Source organism: Taudactylus pleione, unplaced genomic scaffold (assembly GCF_031769625.1).
Source record: "Taudactylus pleione unplaced genomic scaffold, aTauple2 ptg000116l, whole genome shotgun sequence".
Lineage (NCBI taxonomy): Eukaryota > Metazoa > Chordata > Amphibia > Anura > Myobatrachidae > Taudactylus > Taudactylus pleione.
Genome location: NW_028284518.1, coordinates 24252404 through 24277242, shown reverse-complemented (window position 1 = coordinate 24277242; position 24839 = coordinate 24252404). Strand labels below are relative to the sequence as shown.

The following is a 24839-nucleotide window of genomic DNA, read 5'->3' as shown; positions in this document are numbered from 1 at the left end:
GCACAAACATTACTAGTGTGCTAATTATGCTGGGTACACACTTGGCCAACCCAGCAACCAACCGGCCGTCACGCCAAATGTGCAGTCGATTTGGCAGGACACTTGCCAATTGGCCGCTCAATTTATATGTCCAGACATCACAACTGGAGGGCATTTAAATTTAAATGCCTGCCCACTGCGATGTCAGTGTCGATGGCTCCTGAGGCCAGTGTACAGGCCAATCGCATGGCTGTGCTGCAGGGCAGACCTGATATGTCTGTGAACGATGTTGTTCACAAACCTATCGTTTGTACACAAAGACAGATGCACTTAGCGATATGTTGTTCGACAGCTGCACATATACGAAATACCGCATAATGTGTACCCAGCTTTACACTCACACCAGATGAGTCTGAACAAAGGACACTACACATCCCTATGCATTTTTTTTTTCTGCTTTTATTTTTTACATGGTCATCATCACTTCATTGGCTTTCTCCTCCTGCCGTTTAGAGTTTCTTTTCTGCAAGATAATGATCAGGCTCGTGTTCAGAGATGCATGAGACTGATCTGGAGGAGTACCTGGAAAATGGGAAAGGAGTCAAAGATGCCTGCATATGTATTAATGTGATTACATATAAATAAAATAATTTGCTAAGGTCTGTCCTATCTCCATCATGCATGCGCCTTAATGGCACCCACTGCAAGGGAGATGGGACAGACCTAGAAGAGGAGGAGCTGCCGGAGTGGGGACGGGACAAGATGGAGCGCAGTGAGGGGTGCCTGATGGGACAGAGCGGGATGAGCAGCAGTCAACGTCATGGGTTGAGCAGTGAAAAGAGTGGGCAGGGTAGAGTGGTGGAGTAGACTGAGGTGGGTCCCTTTGCTAGTAATTATATATTATGGAGTCTTTCGTGCTGTGACCTGCTCAATCATCTCCGTGGCGCACAATTTTCGCCAATTACAAAAGCCTGAAAAAAGGTAAATATTCTACATAAACTGTATTTACTGGGGTGTGGAAGAAAGACTTGAAAAAGTATAACAAAGAAAACCAATGGACCAAGATTATTTAATTAATGCACACATGTTCTCAAAGAATCTGTAAAGCTGGGTACACACTGTTCAATCCATTGCACAATATATCACTCTGCCGCAGATCAGAACAATATATTGTGCGGATCGAATAGTGTGTACGCCCTATCACACATGCCCATGGGTTGTTCATGGCATTGTCCCATCTGCTGTGCTGCACAGCAGATGAGACAATAAGCGACGTCATGCTGCTAAATGCCGTACACCGCATCGTGCAGTGTGTACTTGCAATGTATTGTGTCATTGCATTGTGCGGTTTCTGGGTACACATCATGTAGTGTGTATCCAGCTTTAGAGAACCACAACATAAAATTGTACAGCAGTAATAGTGATGTCCTAGTTTATTAAGTAAAATGTTTCATGGAGTCTCCAATACTTGCAGGAGAGGTCTACAAGAGCCAGTCTCACTGTCTCATATTTGTTGGGAGTGATCTAGACTTGTCCCAAATTGGAGAGAAGTTATTATCCTTTTGAAAGTAATACTGGAAGGGGAAGTGGCAGCCTATCCTTGTTTATTTTTATTAAAATGATGGGTATTTCAAATGCAAATAAAATGCTACTGTGTAAATAACAAATAAATGGACTAAACTAATACAGCGGCTACTAGCTTTGCCACATATAAATAATGCTGTCTTGCCCCGTGGCTGAACTCTGCTGATATGGCCTGCATTATTTCAGCACCAGGATGCTGATGCCTTTGTATGCCAACACAAAAACAAGAAATGCTACTCCTGGTGCTCTGATACTCTTGACCTAGTTTGATAGAACACAGTCTGAAATGAAAAACACACAAACACAAAAGCAGTCAATTAAAAAAGTCTACATATATACATTCCGTTTGCATACATTTTTAGATGAATAAAAATTATATGTGAGAATTTTTGCACACAATGGTGAACCTTACTGTAAAGCTTATTGTTGATTTTTAAAACACGTAATATCATTAAACACCTCACTAGTAATATACAATGATGTGTTAATAAGTGCATTGCGTCATTTTATTATTTAGGGATTTTTACATATTCAAAATCACAATACTACGCTATTGCTGGTGTTAGAATTTATTTGTAGTTGCTTGAAGATTTGACTACCCCAATCAATTGATTGAATTAAAAATGGTCCATTTATGTTTTGGTAGAGGGATTAGAGAAGTCTGAATTTCAGCAGATATTGGCCATCACTCCATTGGAACTGGGACATTGTTTAGATCAGCACCAATTGTTTTTATATCCTGTAAACTGTTTTACTGGCTAATTAAAAAAAAAAAAGTTTCAACAATAATGCACTAAGTGGTTGCACCTACTTTCTTAATGTGTATATTTATTACACAAGTGGCAGCAACTCAATGCATAAATGCATGCACTTGGTCAAGAGGATCAGTTGTTCAGACAAAACACCGTAATGGAGAAGAAATGTGATCTTAGTGACAGAAGATTGATTGTTCGTGCCAGAAGGGGTGTTTGAACATCTCATAATGAGATTATCTACTGGGATACACACACACACACACACACACACACACAGGGCCTGGTTCAGACCCGCTCGCAAGCACGTTGATGGTGGGCTCTGCGCACGCGCAGAGGCCACAAGCCCCGGAGCGAGAGAGAAATTCTCTCGCTCCGTGGCTTACTAGAAAAGGGGCGGCTGTCGATGTTGATCAACAGCTCGCCCCGTTTTGTAGGCGTGGCGGGGGGGTGGCTCCACAAATGGAGGCGTTCCCAAGCGAACGCCTGCCGTTTGTGGGCGGCCCCACTGACATCACCAGTGATGTCAGTGGGAGAGCTCCCGGCTCTATTAGAGCCGAAAGCTCTCTGGGGCTTGCGGCCACGAGACCCTACCACAAGGGTCTCGTCGCAAGCCCCGATGGTCGCGATAGTCTTGACCATCGCGACCATCATCCTGGCCGCTCGCAATAGCTGTGGGTGGTCACCGACAGCTAAGCGAGCGGCCAGGAGGCCGCACAAAAAAACCACAAAACGCCCTGATTCAGAGCGAGCGTCCGTCTCTGAATCAGGCCCGCAGTCCCTACTATTTAAAGAGGACAAACAAACCAAAAGAGATGCAGTGAACAGCAATAATGTGGACAAAAATACCATGTTAATGAGAGAGGTCAGAAGAGAATGCCAGACTGGTTTAATCTGCCAGGAAGATGACGAACTGAAATGATCATGTGTTACAAACAATGGTATGCAAAATAGCATCTCTGAATGCACAGGACAACAAACTTTGAAGTGTATGGGATATAGAAGCAGAATACTACACTGGGATCCATTCCCATCATCAAGAACATGAAACAGAGGCTACCGTGGGTACAGGCTCATCAAAAGTGAACAGTTCAAAATTGGAAGAAAAAAAAAAAAGGCAACTGGTCTGACTAAACTCATTTTTGGCTGCTACATACAGTACCATCAGAGTTGGGCATAAATATGAACTCAAATAGTTCAGGCAGGTGGTATAATGGTGTGGGGAATGTTTCAGGATTGTTGAAAAGTCACAGCCTACCTGAGTAATGATGACCATACGCCCCATCAGCTATAACATTAAAACTGCTGAAATGTGAAGTGAGTAACATTGTTATTATCTCATTACAAATGGCACTTGTCAGGGAGTTGTAAGTAGCAAGGTAGTTCTTTAAGTTGAAGCAGGAAAAACGGGCAAGCGTAATCTGAGCGATTTTGACAAAGGCCAATTTGTGATGGCTGCACAATGGGGTCAGAGCATGGCCAAAACAGCAGGTCTTGTGGGGTGGTTCTCGGCATGCGGTGGTTAGTACCTAACAAAAGTGGTCCAAAGAAAGACAACGGGTAAACCGGTGACAGGCTCATGGGCGCCCAAGACTCATTGATGCGCATGGTAATGTGAAAACTAGCCCGTCTGATCCCACAGAAGAACTACCGTAGAACAATTTGCTGAAAAAGGTTAATGCTGGCTATGATAGAAAGGAGTCAGAACACGCCTTGCATTACAGCTTGCTGTATAGCCGCAGACCGGTCAGAGTGCCCATGCCGAACCCTGTCCACCGCAGAAAGCGCCTACAATGGGAACATGGGCGTCAGAATGGAACAATAGAAGGTGGCTTGGTTTGATGACTCACATTTTCTTCTACATCATGCAGACGGCCGGGTGAATACATGGGAAGAAGTAAAGATAGTGGAGGCAGTGTGAAGCTCTGGGCATTTTTTTGTATATTAGATTGAGATCTGGTGACTGTAGAGGTGACTAGAGTGCACAAAACTCATTGTCATGTTTGTGGAACCAGCTTGAGAGGACTGTAGCCATATAGAGGTACATACACCCATCAGCCATAAAACATTAAAACCACCTGCCAAATATTGTGTAGGTCCCCCTCGTGCCGCCAAAACAGCTCTCGCCAGTCGAGGAATGGACTCCCCAAGACGTCTGCAGGTGTCCTGTGGTATCTGGCACCAAGAGTAGTAGCAGATACTTTAAATCACGTAAGTTGCGAGGTGGGGCCTCCATGGCTCAGACTTTTTTTTCCAGCACTTCCCACATGTTTCAGAATTAGGCCACTACTCCAATTATACATCAATGCCTCATCCTCGAAGAATCCCCTGGCATTCAGCACTAGCTGTTCCTGCAGCTCATGGTTGCCCTGTCCACGTGGGCAGCCCTTGTAGACAAAGGCCTTCACCTCAGCCAGCAACCTTTCCCGCTCTAGGACCTCGGCCTGCACATATGCTTTATTTGGAGTGAAGTGCGACATGAGGGTGAGCAGGGAAGAGTTTAGCAGCCCATCTTCATCCTCCGGGTTTTGCAGCTTCTTTACCATCTTTGCCAACAGACCCTGTGACTACACTGGAGCGCAGGCAGCCCATAACCATTTCTGACTTCATGTCAAGCTCTGGGATGATCACACTTTTCTCCCCCTCCTATGAGGCCAGGACTAACTGATAGGCTAAAGTCTGCTCCTGCAGGACCTGCTCTTTCATCACCACATTTTGGGGTATAAAAGATGCTATTTAGTGTGAATATGTGATCATTGTCATACCACGCACATATATACATACACACATTTTTTCCGCCCTTCGTTCCACTTTAGCCACCAAAAAGACCAAAAATCACCCACCTGTAACCTCATTTAGTTTACCTGTTCTGAAATAAAGGGATATACAATGAACAGATTTAGTTCCCATATGTGCAACATACTTCATGCTTTTTCAAAAGCATTTCAGTGAGATTGTGAAAGGAACACGTATGAGCACAGCGTTAAAATGGACGTGTACTGTTCAGTCTGAAAGACGTGTCAGTTAACTTACATCCAAATGTAAACGAGCCACACAGTAGAAGTTGTTGCTCAGTAAGAGCTACTTCTTAATGAAAACATACCTATTTGAATGTATTTGTATATTTCTTCCAAGCATATAACAGTTACATAAATGGGGTAAGGTGCAATCAGGGAGATTGCTAGACTCTTCAGGGAGTCTCCCTGACATTCAGGGAGAGTTGTCAAGTATGATGTGCAATAATAAACTAATAAAAAAAAATAATAATGAACTTTAACAGACTCTCAATGAGCTATATTGATTATACTAATCCCCATCATCCACAGAATGAGATTCCAGTACTGAAAAATGCAGAGAGGAAAAAGGCTTTGTGATCCCAACAGTGTTTGTCCAGCAGTAAGACTGCACTAAGTGCATTTTTGATCCCCTAGCATACCAACTACTAATCACTACATGTCATGCTGGAGACAAGTCATGCTGTAGACAAGGCCAACATACCAAATGCTGCAACAAAACCTGACAACCTTCACCTCTATGTCGTACTTCTGCCCTGGAAAAGACAGGTCCAATAATGGTTTACCATCAAGATTCAATAAATTAATAGGATTTTGGTAGACACTGGAGTCTCGGTACAGTGGGGTATAGATGAGGGATAACTGGGAGCTGGCACTTTAATAAATCTGAATAGTAGCTAGCTCCTCCCTCTCTATACCCACCTACAGGTCAGTCTTAAGAAACTGTGCCCGAGGAGAGCTGGAAAATAGAATAATAGAGGAGAAGAGAAGCTAGAACATACATGAACAAACAGCAAATATGCAAACAAATCAAGCAGACCGTGAAGAAAAACGACTGTCCAAACCAGGAAGAACAATAAGCAATGCAGGTGGAACAGCGCCGGGTGGGCGTCCAGTGTCCCCTGTAGAATAAGAGAAAGGGATTTATTGGTAAGTACCAAAATCCTGTTTTCTCCTTCATCCACTAGGGGACACTGGAGTCTCAGTACAGTGGGGATGTCCCAGAGCTCACATCCCGGGAGGGAGAGCACTGAGAACCCTGCAAAACAGCACGGCCATACTGTGAAGCAATTGCCGCAAACGTGTCAAAACGGTAAAACTTTGCAAAAGTAAACCAGTCTGACCAAGTGGCCACCTGACAAAGCTGGGTCAGGGAAACACCGCGGGCAGCCGACCATGAAGGACCCACGAGCGTGTAGAATGTGCTTTGATTGAAGCAGGAGGTTGTTTTGATGCAGCCAGATAGGCTTGTCTAATTGTCAGACGAATCCATCTAGAAATAGTTGCCTTAGAAGCCAGCCAGCCCGAATGCGCCATATCATATCGAACAAACAGCGCATCCGACTTCCGGAGGGATGCAGTCCTATCAACATAACTCCGAAGAGCCCGGACAACGTCTAGGGATCTGGAAGCCGAAGAATAGTCTTTAAACACCAGAACCACAATCGGCTGATGTGAAACGCAGACACTACCTTAGGCAAAAAAAGATAACTGCGTATGTAGCTCAGCCCTATCCTTATGAGAAATGAGGTAAGGCAGTCGACAAGAAAGCACCCCTAGCTCCGACACACGCCTAGCAGAGGTGAGCGTCAAAAGGCGAACCACTTTCCATGAAAATTTTTTAATTCCACAATCTGTAAAAGGTTCAAATTGGGAAGACTGGAGGAAAGAGAGGACCAAATCCAAATCCCATGGGGCCATTGGAGGTACAAACGGAGGTTGTAACCTGACAACCCCTTGTAGAAATGTTTGGACATCCGGCAATAATGCTAATTTCTTCTGAAAGAAAAACGACAAAGCAGATATTTGAACCTTCAAAGATCCCAGACGAAGACCTGCTAATAAACCAGCCTGTAGAAAAAGCAGCCGTCTGGCTAAGTTGAGTTCTGACGGTGGCGCACCATTGCGTTCACACCAAGAGACATTCGCCTTCCATATACGATGATAGTGCTTTGAGGTAACTTCCTTTCTAGCCCTTAACATAGTAGGAATCACCCTGGAAGGGATACACTTTCTTCTTAAGATAGCCCTTTTAACAGCCACGCCGTCAAACAAAGCTGCTTTAAGTCCTGATAGATAAACGGACCTTGTTGCAGTAGATCTTCTTGCAGAGGAAGAGGCCACGGGTCGTCTATCAGTAGAAGACGTAGGTTGGAATTACCACGCCCGTCTGGGCCAGTCTGGAGCCACCAACAGAACCTTTACCCTTTCTCGTTCGATTCTTTGAAGCAGACGATGAAGTGGGAGAGGTGGAAACAGGTTAACAAACTGAAACCGCCAAGGAGTTGTTAGAGCATCCACTGCCACCGCCAGTGGATCTCTTGTCCGTGAGCAGTAAAGTGGCAGTTGATGGTTCAACCTCGATGCCATGAGATCTACCTGAGGGAGACCCCAGCGCTGAATCAGTTGTTGAAAGACCTGTGGATTAAGCATCCATTCTCCTGGATGAATGTCTGGTCGACTGAGGTAGTCGGCCTCCCAATTTTCTACCCCTGGGATGAAATTGCTGATATCGCTACAGCAAATTCCTCTGCCCAGAGAAGAATGCAGCTTACCTCCCTCATGGTGGACCGACTATTGGTGCCGCCTTGTCTGTTGATGTACGCCACAGCTCGTACTGCACTCTGTTGGCATGGCTCTTAGAGGACGTGCTACCTGAAGAGCATAGAACCCGGCCCTTAGCTCCAGAATGTTTATGTGCAGTACCGCCTCCAGTCAAATCCAGCGGCCCTGAAAGCGTCTTCCCCGAGTCACTGCCCCCCATCCTCTCAGACTGGCGTCTGTGGTGAGGAGAATCCATTCCCACATTGCAAACCGCTTGCCTGCCAATAGGTGAGAGGAATTCAGCCACCAAAGGAGAGATGTTCGAGTCCTGGGTGACAGTTGAACTCGCTGGTAAAGAAAAAGGTGGGACCCTGACCACTGAGAGGAGGTCCAGTTGGAATGGACGGGCATGGAACCTCCCGTATTGGATGGACTAGAAGGTCGCAACCATCTTCCCCAGAAGGCAAATACACAGGTGTACTGACACCCTGCGGTGACGCAGTATCAAATCGCACCATGTGTTGGATGGAGGTGACCTTTTCCTGCGGAAGAAATACCTTCTGCTGCACCGTGTCCAAAATCATCCCTAGGAAAGGCAGACGCTGAGTAGGCTGTAGTAGAGATTTTTGGTAATTCAAGATCCATCCGTGTTGTAACAGAAGACTCTGTTACCCGGATGTCCTGCAGTAATTGAGTGACTGACGGAGCCTTGAGAAGCAGGTCGTCCAAGTACAGGACAATAGTAACCCCTTGAATCCGAAGAAGGGCCATCATTACTGCCATGACCTTCGTGAACACTCTTGGTGCTGATGAAAGACCGAAAGGTAAGGCCTGAAATTGAAAATGAGAGGCTCGCACTGCGAACCGAAGGAATGCCTGATGAGGCGGCCAAATGGGAAAGTGGAGATAGGCATCTTTTATGTCCAAGGATACGAGTAACTCGTCCCTCTTGAGCCCTGCAATGACAGACTGCAGGGACTCCATTTTGAACTTGAAGGTCCGCAAATAAGGATTGAGTTGTTTCAAGTTCAGAATGGGTCTCACTGAGCCGTCCGGCTTGGGGACTACAAACAAGCTGGACCCTGCTGATGGATAGGGACATGCACTATTACTCGAGAAGACAGTAGCTTTTCTATTGCTTCCTGTATTACAACCCATTTGGTCGCTGATGCTGGCAAACCGGTTGTGAAAAAACAAGGCGGAGGTTGGATCTGAAAATCCAACTTCAACCCCTGAATAATGATGTCCCAGACCCACGAGCCGTGGCAAGACTTGATTTAAACTTCTTTGAAAATGCAAAGGGTTCCCCCAGGAGAGAAGGGAGCGCGTCATGCCGGAGGCTTAACTGAAGACTTATCCTGTTGGGAGGAGGATGCAGTGGCTCTACCCCTCTTCTGGAACCACGGGAGATAGTGGGAGCTCCTCTGCCACGACCCCTGAATCTCCCTGGGATACGAAAGGACTGAAAGGACGGTGCAGCAAAGGATATCCTAGGAGGAGGAGCAGCAGATGGGAGATAAGTGGACTTACCACCTGTGGCTTGAGATATGTCCTTATCCAGTTCCATTCCAAACAGAGCTTCCCCTGTGAATGGAAGCGCTTCCACGGCTCTCTAAGATTCCGCATCAGTCTGCCACTGTCTCAGCCACAGGGCTCTGCGGGCTGAGACAGCCAAAGCCGAGGATCTAGAGGAAAGAATACAAATATCTTTTGAAGCCTCTCCAAGAAAAGAAGCAGACTCTGCAATCTGTTCCGCTAGAGGAACCAGATCCTTCGCCGGAACACCAGTCTTAATGCCCTCAGCAAGCTGCGTAGCCCTTGCTTCCACCACCTTATTGACCCAACAGCTGACTAATGCAGGTCAAAGGGACACCCCCGCGCTACAGTGTACATAGACTTTAAAGGTAGTTTCTAACTTCCTGTCAGACGACTCCTTTAAAGAAACCGTTCCTGGAACAGGGAGCACCGTCTTTTTAGACAGATGTGACACTGAAGAGTCCACTGAAGGAGGTGTTTCGCATGATATCCTGCTCTCTGCAGGAAAGGGATAGTATGATAAAAGTTTACGTGAGATCTGAAAATTTTTATCTGAGTGTTTCCACGCTGAGGTAAGGATCTCGTCCAATTCCTCAGACACTGGAAAGGAGGCTACTAGTCTTTGTTTCTTATTAAAAGATAGATGGCCTAACTTCCACAGGATCCATGTCCTCAACATGTAACACCTGGCGTATAGCTGCAATCAGCGCCTCTACACCCTGAGATACAGGCCCTTTCCTCTATAGCAGGGGTGAGGAACCTTTTGTCTGCAGAGGGCCATTTTGATATATAGAACATTATTCGTGGGCCCGTTGCAGGCTACGCCCCCTCCGTGTAATGTCACACAGGGACGGGGCCACAATCGCCAGTGATTACAACAATGCCTGGAGCATCCTGAGGTTGCTCCGGGGAGCTGTAAGGGCAGCGGTGTGACCGTCTGAAGCATCCTAAGGACGCTCCAGGTGGAACTGCTGCATAGATTCTGGCCACAGGGTGCCATTACAGGCACTCTGTTATCCAGCTGAGGCTAACAGACAAAAGCTCAAGGGCCAGACCAAATGATTCTGGGGGCCTTATACGGCCCCCGGGCATGAGGTTCCCCATCCCTGCTCTATAGGGTCCTGTACCTACCCTACCTCTATATCAAGCATGTCGTCCTCTTCCGGATCATCCCACATAAGGGCATTCGGTATTAGTCTCCTAGCAGGGACACTAGAGGACGATGCCACGGGAGGAACCTGGGTTGACATAACACTTGTGAGCCCTTCTACAGACCTGGCTAAAGACCGCACCCAGTCTGGTTCAGAGAAGGCAAAACTGTGAGATCTTTCAACCTCTCTCTCCCTGCGAGAAGCTTCCAGCTCTGCAGACATTTGAGACATGACTGATGTAATTTGATCAGCCCAAATAGGGTGCTGTGGGGATGCTGCAGTGTGTGTTTCTGAAACACACTTCTCACACAATAGGGAACTGGATGATAGTCCCTGTGCACAATTCTTACAGGAGAAAGCTTTTGTGCAGCCTTAGACCCCTTTGAAGTCATGTTACCAATTCACTGTATATATACACACACACACACACAAAAGGTAGTAATACACACACAGACTGTTTAGAAAGTAGAGATGAAGGGCATAGAGGGAGATTATGCTATTAACCCAGTCCAACCAGCGCTGATGCAGTGACCAGCGCTGTGTAACACAATATAATGTGCTGTAATCGCTGCATAAACAGTCTAACCTGCTCTTCACAAGTCTAACCCGGCTGTGCAGTCACAATCTGGGCAGACAGGTCTCTCTTCTGCATTTGTCAGCAGCATGTGTCTTCTAATATTGGCCACCAGCCTCCTTCTGGGAGCGCTGGGGCAGCTGGGAGGCAGAAGCAGAACTGTGTTAGGCTCCGCCCCCTCGGCTCTGGCACCTTTCAGCGCTGTGTTGCTGCTTTTTAATGCCCGCCTGTCATTTTCTCCGGGCTATCCTGCTACTCAGAGTCACTAACCTTCTTGCTGCCAAATGCTGCCGGCGGCGGGCTGAGCCAAAGGGCAACTGCGATGAGCGCCGCGCGTCTGGGTACCCCCCAGAGACCCTGGTCTCTGTAGCTGAAGACCCCAACGCATGCCGCAAGCAGCAGCGGTGAGGTCTCCCCGGCAGCTCCAACGAAGCAGACAGGCAGGGGTAGTGAGCTGCCTGTCTGATGCTCTTGCTGATCGAGGATCCTTGATTTTTAGCAGAGAGCTATTTGTATGTGACCAGCTCACTTGGCACAAAATTAAGACTGACCTGTAGGGGGTATAGAGGGGGAAGAGCTAGCTACTATTCAGATTAAAGTGCCAGCTCCCGGTTATCCCACATCTATAAACCCACTGTACTGAGACTGTCTCTTAGTGGATGAAGGAGAAATTGTCAAATTTACTGCTTGGGATATCAATATAACGGAAACATGGCCTAAAAGAACTAGCAAATATTTTTATAGGTCAATTAGCATTACATAATACGAAATTTTCTACTTGAACAAATGACTGCATAAAAGTGTTGGATAGGTCACGGTATGAAGCGACATCATCTTCCCTATTTGAACAAGGTTAGATAAACAGAAATTCAGTATAGTCGTATTTGTTCCTTTTAGGATTAGGAAGCAAAATATTCCCACGATATTCATGCGGAAATGTTCCAGAATGATTTGTACAGAGGACTAAAACCAATGATGTGCATGCTGCCTTACAAGCTGTAAACCAGATTGGATTTTACATGGAGTCATAATTCTAATTATTCCCTTGGTTGCAATTAGTACAGCCCCAAATTGATCAAGAACTGCTTTACTCATTGAATATAACAAAGGAACAAAATTTATAGATTGTTGTTTTACATTCATTTGTGTCCACCGGTTTGTAAATTCACTAATAAATGTAGGACCTCTCTGAACCTAGCCACTCCCATATGTATCATTCCATCTGAAGGGTCAGATTATAGGCAGCCATGGGCTGAAAATGTTCAAGTGCCTATACAGAGAAGGGAGGCAGCCGTGACCAGTGGTGTGAGCTCCAGCCACCCCATTGTTAATCTGATCCTGATGTGCCCAGTAATCAAGAAACATTCCTGGACATTAAGCTATGTCTACATTATTTCACTGTGGGAAGATTGTGACATTAAATTATAACATTAAATCTCTGGGACAAACAAAATAATGGAGGTGTTCTATAAGTAGACTTAAGGTGGGTACACACCTGATAGATATATCTGCAGCTAGACTGATCTGCATACAATCAGCACGATCTGTAGTAACTGACGTGACAACTGGACGGGTATTTACATGTGCCGGTTTAGTTGAGCCATCAATCACCGCCGGCCCATGCAGCAAGTTTTCGGGCGAGCGGCTGACCGCCCGTACACACAGCACGATGCCCCAATATATCTGTATCGGCTGTGCAGCACAGCCGACGTGATATGTCTGAACGACGTCGTTCAGACATATCGCTGGCATACACTGGCCGACGCTCGCACACATCATATATTGGCCGATTAATTGATAGCCCAATATATTTACCAGTGTACCCAGCATTACTTGCACTGTGGTAGAAATTAGGTAGTCTGAAAAAAAAAATCTTGAAAAATTCTGACCTTATTTATGCAAAAAAAGGGCACTTTTTAAACAAAGAAATTCAGGGTATTAAAAAGTAATCACAGTAGTGGGTATACTTCTGGCTACATATTTACAAACCTTCTGGGTACAGGTTGAGTCTCCCATATCCAAAATGCTTGGGACCAGGGGTATTTTGGATATCGGAATATTCTGTATTTTGGAATATTTGCATACCCATAGTGAGATCTTGGGAATGGGACCCCAATCTAAACACAGAATGCATTTATGTTTTATATATATTTATACACACAGCCTGCAGGTAATTTTATACAATATATTAAATTTTGTGGCTCAAACAAATTGTGTATATACAAATTAATTTATGTTTCATATACACAAAGCCTGAAGGTAATTTTTATACAATATTTTTAATAATTTTGTGGCTCAGTTTGTGTACATACATGAAATTAATTTGTTTCATATACACAAAGCCCAATAAGTTTGTGCCTTAAAACAAAAGGCTTGTGTACATTGAACCATCAAAAAGCAAAAGGTTTCACTATCTCAGTCATGCTAAAAAAAATTCTGTATTTCGGAATATTTTGTATTTCGGAATATTTGGATATGGAAGACTCAACCTGTACTTTATTTACCACCGTAAGGAAACCTGTAGTAAAGAAAAGTAATAAATTTTTACGCTACTCGTTACATGTAATCCCAGGAGTACATCACAGATTCAAAAGGTACTTCCAAACACTTCAAAAAAATTAGGTCAACAGCAACAGCAAACCCATGAAAGTGTGCAACAACGGACATAGGGCCTGATTCAGAGCCGGACGCTCTGACCAGAGCGCTCGCTCTGAATCAGTGCCCTCCTACCTTAAAATGGAGCGGCCTCCTGGCCGCTCGCATAGCTGTGGGTGACCACCCACAGCATATGCGAGCGGCCAAAAAGATGGTCGCGATGGTCAAGACCATCGCGACCATCGGGCTTGCGACGAGACCCTTGTGGTAGGGTCTCGTTGCCGCAAGCCCTGGAGTGATTTTGGCTCTATCAGAGCCAAAATCACTCCCACTGACATCACTAGTGATGTCAGTGGGGCCGGACTCAGACGGTAGGCGTTCCCATGGGAACGCCTCCGTCTGGCAACCATGCCCCCGGCACGCCCACTAAAGGGGGCATGCTGTCAGTCACCATCGACAGCACGCCCCCTTTAGTGCGAGACCCATAACGACGGCTTGGCCGTCGTTATTCGGGTCTCGCGCATGCGCACAACGGAGCTCCCTCCGTCGTGCGCATGCGCATTGGGGGAACATCGACCCGCTTGCGAGCGTCCTGCGCTCGCGAGCGGGTCGGAATGACCCCCATAGTTATTACAGGTTGAGTCTTCCATATCCAAATATTCCGAAACACAGATTTTTATTTTTTTTTAGCATGACTGAGATAGTGAAACCTTTGCTCTTCGATAGTCCAATGTACACAAACTTTGGTTGAGCCACAAAATTATAAAAAATATTGTATAGAATTATCTGCAGGCTGTGTTTATAAGGTGTATATAAAACAAAGGCATTTTGTGTTTAGATTTGGGTCCCATTCCCAAGATCTCTCATTATGGTATGTATATATTCCAAAACACGGAATATTCACTATCCAAAATACCCCATGTCCCAAGTATTTTGGATATGGGAGACTCAACCTGTACCATAAAGAGTCAGGCCAATGTTGCCAATTTTGTGACAATATACACATTTCCAATCGGGAGGGAAAAAAAAAAAAAAAAAAAAAACATCTAGCACGCAGGAACAGAGGTGAGTGAACTTGGTGTTATCCATCTATGTGAACAGTGAGATAAAATACTCTCACGCCAGAACAATCATTGGTCTGTCAATGGTATTACTTTTTCCTTAATTAAACAAAGCTATAGAAAAATGACAGGCGTTAACAAGAGGAGGACTTAACGTCTGAAAGACTATTTAAAAGAGGATTTTGTTATATAATTAAAATAGAATGCCGACACATTGACATTGTGCAGGTAAATGCTACTTATCTCAGTTCCTGACAAATAGCATAGTAATGAGAACACAAATTACTAATAGAATATTTTTCAAGGTTGGCACAAGTGGCCTGAGACATCAAAATACCAATAATGCTGATAATCACATCTGTCTGTAAATGCGCTCAGTTACAGATACTGACTGAATTAATGTAAGCAGCCATCACCTTACCATGTCAATGCTACCCATCTCCATAAGATCACCCTGTATTTAGGCACCATAAGCTTCCTTTCTCAACAAGTTGGCATTGGGGAGTCTGCTCAGGAGTATGTGAATTGCAGGTATTGTGATACCTGTAGTCATCCACTCCATGTACCACGCCCATAATATTGAAGCTTGGTGACTGAGCCCAGCTAGGAAGTGTGTGTAGAGGTACATCAAACAATGTATGGGACGAGGCAGCTTTAAAAATAATATAACCCTGCAAATATTTATGGATAGAATATTTAGATAAAATATTAAACTAAAAACAAGTAGCACATTTTAAAGCATTTTTTGTTTGATTTTAAGAGCTGTGCTTTAAAAATAAAAAATGCAAAATAACAGAATAACTATGGAGAAGGGGAAAAAAGTGATATTTCAAGCAGATAACATTTATGTAAAGCGGTAATCTTATTATGTGAGAAGACGTTGGGCCTGATTCAGCAGATGGAACGCCTGATTTGGAACTGCGATCATGCATGCAATCGGCTGATTGTGTTCTGTACATGAATTGCAGTGCGTGAACACTCCACTACAGTCGGGACGGTGATTGCAGTGGCTACGCAGACCCATCGCAGGGTGATTGACAGGAAGTACTGTTTGGGGGGTGGTGACGGGGGAGTGGCCGGAGAAATGCAGGCATGCCAGTGCCTTTGAACGCCGTTGCAGAGGCGTACATAAATTATCCACTGCTATGCCATACGCAGCTTGTGTACTCACTGCGTGCGACGAGGTTAGCAATTCCTGAGTAAGGTCTGAGCTTGTGCAAGTGTACGTGAGGCCGAGACTGTCATCGATGTTACCGACGATTTTGCAGTCTTGATAAGTTTTACGGATGTGTGTAAGGTAAGGTGGGCGTCCTTATGTTGTGCTGCGACAGCATAGCGATCGCAGAGGATTAGCATATCTTCGTAATGAGACTGCGTACGCAATTGCTACTGCAATCCGTACTGAATCAGGCCCATTGTGCATGTTCTGCTTTATAACCAATACCGCATCACGTTTATTTTCTTTTTTGGGGTGAGAGGAGAATTTGGGATTTAAAGTTCCAATATTTTAGGCTGGGTAAACTCCTAAACGACTAGCAATCGTACCGATGTTCAGGGAGATTTGCCTTCACCTTGGACATCGCATGATTGCCGGTACATACTTAAAAGATTTAATGAACAACAGAACAATCGCTGTTCCGTCCTTCATTAATATGTACAGCCTCACACGCGATATCGTGTGATTGGCTGTGCAGCACGGCCAATCAAACGATCTTGCATGCGACCGCATGATATGTCCTATATGTTGTTCCGATTTAGCCAAATCGGGCTGCTAACGTTCAGGTGTGTACCCCGCCTTAATAATGCTGTCCAGCAATGCAGGCTTTGAAACAATTTAGGTGAAGAAGAAAACCAAGGGTCAAATAAGTAGCTGTAGGAGTTAATGAGCTGCCTTCGGCATTCACCCTGTAACAATCAGCACAACAACATTACAAGTGTAGAGAGAGAGATATGCAGTTCCACACTTCAGAGAAGACGGCCTCACACACATGAACCTCTGGCGCTCTTCCCAGCAGATCTCATATTTACTCTAACTAGTCTCTAGAGACACATGCTAATTGAGTTGTGAGAAGCGCAATGAAGAGAGAAATCAATTATATATACAGTCCAATTGAAAGGGTAAAAGCTTAGTGGTGGGTAAATGTATATATTGTTTCTCCTTCCCCTCCTCTGCATGTTTTACTTGGATGGGTGAGATACAATACCTCGGACCACATAGTCCCCGAGGAGACCCATCTTCTTGGCTTCCAAACTGCTGCAGGCAGAAAATGGACGCAGAATAATTAAGGTCAATAATAAACTGTTAACTTTTAATTCAAATGGAGCATTCATACAATGACTGAAGGAGGGGGCATCTACAATGGTGTATTTTTCAGATGTACCCTAAACAATATTTTTAGGGTAATGACCATATGTATTTTGCAAGTCATATTCTGAGTAATCGGGGCATTGCGACTTTATCGAAGCTGGTTTCACACCAATGTTTAATAAAATATTTCCGCTGCTTACAAATGCCCAGAAAAACTAAGAAACATTTCAGCAGCTTATCTGCCTGGGAAAACACTGTTCTAATACAAAACCTGAAACTGAGCTTAGTTGTTCTGTCCCAATCTGGCTACTGGAGAGAAAGAATAAAGCAGAACAATGACTATAGAGGCAATGTTAGAGAATGAAATGCAACATGTAGAAGAACAGGGTGAAACAGCAGCTGGAACACCTGAGTAGATTGCATAACAAAACAAAGATGTGTTTGTCCTGTAACGCTGGATGATTAAACTTTATAAAACATTACGTAAAATAGATAATGTGCTTTATTTTAACAGTCCTGGACAACTTGCAGTTCTAAAGGTGCTGCGAGACTACAAGCCCCAGCAAGCACTGGCAGCTGAGGGCTGCAACTGAATGCCGGGACTTGTAGTTTCATAACAGGTGGCCCATGTTTGTGAAATATTGCAAGCACTTGATCAGACTATAAGCAAAGTACAGAGGAGATTAGCCTCCCCATTCTCAGGGCTCTAGGGGAATTGGCCTTCTGTGATGGAACAGGCTTTACTGGCTGAGATTCCGGCAGCACAAACTGAGGAGGTCTGAGATATGTTTTCCTCATAGGTCGGTTTTCCTCATAGGTTGTTCCTATAACCAGTTTATAGGAACAATATGCAGAATCAGACTGTATAGAAGCTGGAAAGGGATACGGGTTGATCTAATTGAAGTATAGAACTTTATTGATGACAAGATGATTGGAAATAGAAGGAGTAGTGATATAGGCAGAGTACCAGTCCAGGTGTAGAACATAACTCAGGGAAAAACAGCAGGAGTTTGAAGTAGCAGTGCTGAGGAATAGTAAATGCTTGTAACTTGATCTGTGAAAGTTTCTTGAGACTGAAGACTGTATGCCAAAGCACAGGGTTGAGCCCAAGTAAAAGGCAGAGTTCTTACCGAGTTAGATTCAGTCAGTAAATAGCAAAAAGTTCTTGGCGTGAGGTGCTGAGCAATGCTCAGTAAGACGATGGCTTGGAAGCTGGCAAGATGTACTGAACCGGGTTCAGTAAATAGACAGTAACGGTGTACTAGATAAGGAACAAACGTGGATCCAGCAGGAGCCAAAAGGGAAACCTTTAGGAGACATTGCACAGTCACTGAGAGAGTCCTGGAAGGATTTATATACCCAGTGCCTGTTGCTGGTTGGAAAGTTGCGCTCAGCTGACCCTAGAGCTGAGTAGGACTGGTAGATGCAGGATCAGTTGACCAGATTAAGATGGCCGTGCCCATGGAATGAAGAATCCACCGTGGCAACAGTGGAGCAGAACCATGCTGTGAAGACAAGCTCAGTACGTGAAGCAGAGCCAGCGGCTGGTAGCGGAACAGAACACAAACTCCCCAGCCATGCTAGACAGTCCCATGCGGCGGATGCCGCTTACAGCTTCAGGGAAAGCGGGCACAGTGTACCAAGACCTGGTCAGGCGAAGCGCGGCTGTGCGGTCCCTCCGCTGTGAAACGGCAGCCCGACTCCTGACACCCATGGAGTGATCACAACGTATTCATCAGCCCCTATGTAGCACAAGCATGCAGTATACAATAATTATTCTCCATGAAATCACATATTACAATATAGATGATTTTGCATCAAAAACATCATGACAAGCCCAAAAAATAAATTTTTCATGGACCTTTGATTGGCCATCCCGATAATTAAAGCCACATTTCTAAGAATACTACTTGATTTTGAAATGAGGTCTGGAGAAGTCTAATAAGATATCATTAGTAGGGATGTGCAGGCTCGGATAGGTTCGAGTTTGCACGTGGAGTTCGGATTTTTCCCTCCAAAAAAACGGAACTCAGAACGAGGCAAAACGTCATCTTGCATGGACGAACATCATCATTCCTGGACAAAAGACCAGGAATGATGATGTTCGTCCATGCAAGATGACGTTTTGCCTCGTTCTGAGTTCCGTTTTTTTGGAGGGAAAAATCCGAACTCCACGTGCAAACTCGAACCTATCCGAGCCTGCACATCCCTAATCATTAGTAAGAACACCAACACTTGGTGGGTTAATCATGTACTAGCAGGAACAGAGTAGGTTGCCAAGAATTGAAAAGCAACTAAATGTGGAATTTAAGTCAACAGACTTGATTCTAGATACAGGTGACCTACAGTGATGGATTGTAAAATACCGTGGGAAAAGATTTACCAAACCTACTGAAGTGGTGTAAAGCTAGGTCCACATCTAGACAATCGTTGGCCCGTTCAACCAATATAAGGTGATCTGGCCGACAATTGTATAGATGTTTATGCAGTACTGTTGGCCGATAAAAGGTTTATAAGGCTCCTGAAATGGTCGGGATTGGGAGGTCACATGTTATGGGCCATTTAATATTTGTTGGCTTGACCTCCCAATCCCACAGAAGCCCATACACACAGAGCTATGACGGCACAGTGTGTACAGTCGTCACAGGCAGTCAACAGGGGATCAAGCTGTGGACACAGAGGTGTATACCCAGCTTAGCAACCAAAGTGATAATGAGAATCTGATTTTTTTTTTTTTGCCCTCTCTCGACAGTTTGATAAAAATTAACTCAATAGATACTGGCAGAGATCTTATTTTAATGCAAAATATCAGTTTAGTGTTAGGATCAATGCATATACTTGCATCTAGTACTTTACTTGTCAAAAGTAAAATAAAAGTCTAGATACCAAAGGACCAGTCTCTTTGGTCAATGGTGGAGCCAGAATAGAAAAGAAAAATAGGCTGATCAATGAATAATTGCATAGGAATGGTCTGCCCATGAGAAGGTAAGGAATGACCACCAGATAAACACACACTGAAGGAGGGGTTTGAACTGTAGGATGAGAACTAGGATATGAAAGAAAGGGATGAGGTTATGAGACAGACGCGTTCTCAATACCGATATCGGAATCCCGACAAGGACTTTAAGATAGGCGTAAAAATATAGATGCCAATCTTAATCCCGACGCCGGCCCGAACTAGGCAAGTCCGGGACGCCCTGAGAGTTAGCCCCGCGGGGGGTGGGTTAGGTTTAGGTAGCGTAGCGGGGTTAGGGAGGTTGGGGTTAAGCACCCCTAGGGTGGAAGGTTAGCCACCCCTGGGGGGGAGGTTTAGGCACCCCTGGGGGGGAGGTTAGGGGCCCCCCTTGGAGAGTTAGGTTTAGGGTGCAGTAAGGGGAGGTTAGGGTTAGGCACCACTAGGGGAGGGTTAGGGTACTTACCTGCCCTGTTGGAATCTCCCTTTGGGCTTCCAGCGGGGCCGCCGGAACTTCATACCTATTCTGAAACAAAAGAATCTGCTGTATTTTACAATACTGACCTATTTTTCATACATAGGAGTCTAGGAAAATTAGGAAAATCGGACATTTCGATTTAGCAGTTATCAAACCAATGACCACCACAATCAGTGAAGTGTTGGGAAAAAAAAAAAAAAGCCTGATTGAAGGGGTCAAATATAGGAATTTTTGAAGAAGAATTTAGGCAAAATTTCACAGCAACATACACACAAAAAGGGATGAAATGCACATAGTATTTATGTACTTCAAAATATGGGAATGAGTGAAAGAACAGCTGGGAAACTTTTAAACGTGCAGTGTAGTAAACTAGATGTACACCACCATGTTTATATCCACTGTCGAACCTGGAGGTGTGGGAAAAGTGGAGACCAGGTGTGAAAGGGATTACGATGAAGTAGCATCTGATTGTGAGAACCATGTTTTTGTTATAACCAGAAGGTTAAGGTTGTTTGAGGGGAAGCGGACAATGGTGAAGATTGGTTTGTTACAGAATGAGGGGTTGATGCAGTGTTAGGCATACGCCAGCTGTCGTAGCGTAGCACATTAAATAACACTGCTCATGCTCAAAAAAGCAGATGCCTATGCAGATTTGAGCAATTATGGCACAAATGCATGTTTGTGCCTGGAGATGAAGGCCCAGGCTAACACTATCACGAGTAAAGTAACTGTATATTCACTTAATTGCAAATAAATAAAGACCAGCACAGAGACGCTTATATCCATGTGAAAGCCAATTTATTTGCAGGTGGTCAAAGACAGGTACAACTACATGAGGACATTCGCCAACACTAGTGAACCACTTCTGTTTGGGGTCATTCCATATAAGATCACCCAAAACATAGTTGCCGACATTCAGCTCCCTCCTTCCGGGAGGGAGCTGAATGCCTGCATTGTGTGGGGGGCGTGGCCGGGCTATGATGCCGTTTTGGGGGCGGGGCCGGGCGTGACCGCACGATCGCGTCATCGTGGCCCCGCCCCCTCTTCACAATGCCGGAAAAAAGACATTGTGAAGCAGGGGGCGGAGCCACGATGACGCGATTCAGCGCGAATCGCGTCATCGGGCCCCCCGCCAGCGGGGGTTTTTACTATTAGTCTGGGGGGGTAGGCGGCAGCCGGGAGGCTTGCCTGCCTTTCCGGGGGGTCGGGAGCGGCATCCGATATTCGGGAGGCTCCCGACCAAATCGGGAGGGTAGGCAAGCCTGACCCAAAATAAAATGAAATGTCCACTACTCATCTCATCCCGTGGCTTCTAATGACAGGCATCGGCATATCGACATCTGTCTTCAGACCCTTGCCGGGATATGGCAGTCGGGAAGCCGGCTGCCGGCTTCCCGACTGCATAGCAAGAACTCAAGCTATTCTGGTTTAAAGTCCTGCGGTTAGGACAGGGACATTTCTAGAGAGGAGGGGGCCCCCTCCTCTCTGTCTGGCAGCGCACTGAGATGCGTGGGAGTTATAGACTCTGGACACTAGAGTGCCCAAGGTCTACAGGTCACCGGGAAAATGGCCGCAGCATTTTCCCTGTACTGCGCATACGACAGGAAAATGGCCGCCGCGGCCATTTTTCAGTCGTTTTACAGCGCCGGACCCCCACACCGATGTGGGACTCCAGAGAGGTAAGTAATATTATGGGTGCAGGGTGTGCGGTGCGGGGCCCGTGTTCCTCGCACCCAATATAGATAAGCCCCTGGGTTAGGACACCCAAACCATAGACTTTTCGCACTCTCTCAGAAGGGGGCGGACACAAATGCTAGCGTCTGATCACACCCAAATGGAGCAACAAATGAATTGCTCCATCAGGCGCTGGGCACTTACAGCTGCGAGCGCTAACAATTGAATCACCCCCTAGGAGTCTTAAAAGAGCTCTAGATAAATTAGCAAGTGGTCATTTAGTATTTATACTTTTTATCAATTTAGTGGAAACTATTAATAGTCATATTGTGTAGCTATGAACTAATTGTTTATATTAAAATACAATGAGATCGAGGACTGATTGAATTATAGCTGTATAGAACTAGCTAGGGTTAGGCACCGGGGAGGGACGATTAGGGTAGGGGTTAGAAAACTACTTACCATCCCTTCCTATGGGTGTCGAGATTCCGCTGTCGGTATTCCGACCAGCATCCCGACAGCCGGGATTTCATACCAACCCCTTCAGAGGGCCCATGCAAGCTAGTATTTTGGGCATATTGACATGTATGAATTATCTGGCAGGACAGTGGTTTATGACTTTGTAATTGGGCAATGTGATTATAAAAACAAGTATTGATTTTCAAGCTAAGAATGAAAAGCAATATTGAATCAAAATCCTGGAGCTTTCTTTATTGCAATAAAGTCAGCAGACAGAAGAATTATCTACCATTATAAAATATCAGCTAGGTGGAAAACAACATGGTTGGAGCTGCACAAATGAAGACATGGGGCAGGCGATAAAGCATGGCTGGAAACTGTTACGAATTTGCACCATACAGACATTTTACTCAGAACAAAACCAATGGAGGGGGTGGTCTAGTTTGGGGGCAGAAACTGATCTTTTAAATCCAAATAATATACAATTTTTACAGATGTATCCAAGCCGTTCTTTAATATACTTGATAGACTCTAATATAATTAATCCAACACAAGATTTGCACACAAGTCTGGGGCAGGAAAAATCAATAAGGTGAACACATGCTTTAACAAATAATTCACCTTTATATTTGTGCTCACTATTCTCTGCTTTGTAACTGTTCCCAGGAATTTAGGCTTGGAGGAAGACAAAAAAATACAAAGAAAAAAATATAGCAAAACAAACACGGCACTGTTTCCTGCATCGCTCAATGAATACAGAGCTTCCCGCGCTCTAAAGGAGATGAATAGACTTGGCAATAAGTCAGATTTCATGCACGCCTGTGAATGATCACGATTCAGCCTTCCTGACAAATAGATATCAAAGCAACTAAAAGGACCCCAGAAGCGCAAGGCTACTCCACTGCCTCTCCTTTTTTGAGATTTAAACTAAATTAGTTACAGAGCATATGGAACACCATGGCCAAGCAAGTTCCCTTAAAAGCAACAAAACTAATAAACTTATATAAATTATTCCTTTAAAACCCAAAAGACTGCAGCCCATATTATGAGACCACAAGACCATAAATAGATTATCTTGAATAGGGACAATCAACAACTGCATTCTTTAGTGTGCATACAGTAAAATGTTTTAAGCGACTAACGACATTTCCCATTGTCAAAGTAAACGGGCTCTCTAGCAGCATTGAAAATGGTTGATTGACATTATCTCTCATTCTGGAAACTGAGCAGAACTGTCACAGCAAAGATGTAATGGTGCAGCAACATTCAATAAAATACTTTTATAATACAATATTCACTTAAGCTGGCTTCATATACATTCCACTTGATTTACTATGATTTTTAGGTTAGTCAGACAGTATTGTGCGTTGAGAAAAATAAAATATGCAAGATTTGGACCTATACATTTAACTGTACTCTAGAAAATGTGGCCAGGTAACTCATTTCAGTGTGGCATGATGTGTTATGCTTAAATCAGCCATTTAGGAAGCAAGTTACAACCCATTGCATATAGCTGCACATCAAATGAAAGTGCTTGCACTCTGATAACTGCTTCCATCTGCTATGAATAAACATGGATTTCAAAAGAACCATTCCATTAGCATCATATATTCACCATTAATTCACATAGCCCCGTACAAGCTCCTTGAACAGCCCTGTATGTCATTCATACCAGCCCCTGTACCATTGGAGCGTTGGGGTATATTTACTAAAGCATCTATGTTGCATAACAGAAAATGACAATCTAATTGGTTACTTTGGGCAACAGCATCACTTTTAATTTTTAGAAGCTTTAGTGAATCTACCCCTCAGAATCCAATTAACCTACCAGTATGTTTTTGAAGTGTGGGTGGAAATTGGATCACCTGGAGAAAACTACTTGCACATATAGAACATGCAAGCTCCACACAGATGAGCCATGACCATTATTAACTCAATGACCTCAGTGCTGTGAGATAGTAATGTTAACCATTACACCACCATGATTTCAATGCCCCTCATCACTAAAAGGGCATTGAGTGTACTAGCCTAAAATGTAACACTGCAGTACGTTTACTTTGGAGACGAGGGTTTATATACCATCACTTCTCATACTGAAAAATGTACAATTTGAAAAATTAGTTTTTGTTTTTTTTTAGTATGAAAGCTATTTGGAAATAAGTGTGTGGATCATCCAG

General features: G+C 44.6%; 1 protein-coding gene across 1 annotated transcript in view; it reads right to left on the bottom strand.

The window, feature by feature from the left end:
• PHLPP1 (PH domain and leucine rich repeat protein phosphatase 1) overlaps positions 1-24839 on the bottom strand; it is a 163347-nt gene that overhangs the window by 102457 nt on the left and 36051 nt on the right.